Here is a 2650-nt window from a genome sequence, read left to right on the forward strand (position 1 = left end):
ACCAGCCGCCCCTGGCTGGCTTCACCACGTCTTAGCGCGTAGTCATACCTCTGTATTCTGGAGGAGCCATATTCTGTCCCTTAGACTCTCACGTTTATAACATGCAGAGTCTCATTAAGTTTCCTTATCAAAATGGCATTTCCATCCCTTTCTGAAGAAGGTTAGACCTAGTCCCAGAGGCTGATTGGGATATAGGCCATCTTGTCCTCTCTATTAGTTTTGGGTGTCTTTTCCAACTTTATTTTTCACCAGGGCCCCTGCACAAACCCTTCTCAATTCCGAACGTGCAAATATGAAAAGCCCCCATGCAATTGTACGTTAAGCATAGCAGGGAGGTTCTGCTGCAGGTTGGTTAAGTCAGAGGCAGGAGGCAAGGTTGTTGTTATTCCCATGATTGTGATCCCTATTAATGAACATGCATGTTCTGAACATTTAACATAGCTTCTTTTTGCCTTTGTTCTCTCATTAAATTTAAAAAATAAAGTATGGATTTTTTGGAGGGAGGGGGGACATGTGAAGTATTTTAATTTACCTGTGAATTAAAAACAGAAGAATCAGATCTCATGTTCTCCTGTTGACCTCAGTAGCAAGTGGTGTTGTTCGGAAATGATCACACAGGTATTTCTACTTGTGGGCGCTGAAATTACTTTTCTCTCTTTTCATTCCCTGACATCTTAGAAGGGAAAACAAGGACTTTTCATCTGTTTAGGGGCAAAGAACTGATGAAGTGAGTGACACAGCACTTTTATTCTTGGCAAGGCTTGACATCGAAAGAGCAGTGGGAGCTAGCTTTCAAGTGGGCCTTAGAAGAAAATCCAAAGGACTGTGTTTCTGCAGGGTCAAGCATCTCTATCCTGAGTAAATCATTCAAAACAACAGGGCTGGGGGCAGCGGGTACTGTCAGTCGCACATGTTGTTAGCTGTCACATTCTGTTCTGTTATGCAGAAGACCTTACAAGAACAGTGATTCATCGAATAAAATAGTTCATTAAGATAAAATTAGATGGTCAGGAAATTAAGTCAGCCTTTTAGAACTGTTACAGTAAAAAAGTACTTTGTAATATGGTGTTTTAGAATTCACATCCTAAATAATATTATCTTGATTATCTGTGGAGGGCATGTCAATGAAGAATCTTAGGAAGTGATATGTTTTTCTAAAGAAGCCTTTTTTCCATCTATACCAAGCTAGTATCCTAGACTGAATGTGAAAGTGCAACACTAGAAAAATGAAGAATGTAAGGTGCTAAATTTTTGATCTTTAAAAGAGGTTATTTTGGTCAAATTTCATCCCAAGTTTAGTTATTGTATTTTACCTGGGCATCATTCCCTTGTTGATTCTGCTACTTTTTAGTCATCTATTTCCCTCCCAACTTGTAACTATAACACCACATCTTGCTATGTATACATATATAGTCTTCTTTTTGGAATCAATGAAATTAAAATGAAAAAAACAAGGAGAACAATAGAATTTGGACATTTTATTTATGTATTTCATATTAAATTATTTACTGTAAAATCCATATTTTGGGTTTATGCAAAATGATGCTTTAATCTCATTGAAATATCCAGTACACAATTTACACTTACTGATTGCTAGTGTTAAGGTGGTAGGTTTCTCAGAAACTCAAAGCTGATAATTGTCTCTGAGGAAGAAAGTACTCTGAGATACTCAAGACCCATAGAGATACAACGCAAACCTCATATATAATTTAACATCTTCTAGTAGCTACATTTAAAAAGCTAAAGAAGAATACATTAATTTTAATAGTATATTTTATTTAGTCCAGTGTATCTAGAATATTATCATTTCAATATGTAAATAAAATGTTAAAAATGTAGATATTTTACATTATTTTTTATTGTACGTCTTCAATATTCAGTGTGTATTTTATACCATCTGAATTTGAGCTAACCACATTTCAAGTGCTCAATAACACTTGAAACCACATGTGGTTAGTGGCTACCATATTAGACAGCACAGCTCTAGGACATAATAAGAGTAATAAAATTAGTACATGTTCTAAATATATGCATAACTATAATTTTAAAACATTTAATATTTTCCACAAGGTTGGGTTTTCTTAACATAAATTTTTAAAAATTAGATTCTGAAATCTCACAGGTACTAAGACAGGTATGTTATAGATGATGGATGTATAAAATGAATTTAATTTAAAAATACATTTAAAAAATACGGCCACAACTTATTTTTCATAAGTAGATTTATGCACATACACCAATTGAGTTGTCTGTCTTTCTTAATTTTTATCTATAGCTATTTTTTTTTTACAAAGTCTTCATTATTTCTTAATGGCCTAAGATTCTTCTCTTAATTTTTCTTGTTAAAAATATATTGAAAGAATGAATTCAAGAGCCCAGCATTTTTAGAGCCAACATTACAAACTTTTCACTGTTGGTTGGATGCCTGCTTTGACAGGAGTGGTTTTTAATTTGCATTTAGAAATGCAATCATTTGCTTTTCCTTTTGATTATTCGACTGCTATTGAGATAAATGCAGCATATTCTTCACTTCTTCTTTCCATCACTTTTTCTTTCCATCTGAAATTCTGTCTAGGTCAAATTCACCTTTGAGGACTCACACTGGCTCATCTCCTAAAACTTCTGCTAAAATGGACCCACACCATTTTTG

This window comes from Balaenoptera physalus (assembly GCF_965194825.1).
Source record: "Balaenoptera physalus genome assembly, chromosome: 18".
NCBI classification, from domain to species: domain Eukaryota; kingdom Metazoa; phylum Chordata; class Mammalia; order Artiodactyla; family Balaenopteridae; genus Balaenoptera; species Balaenoptera physalus.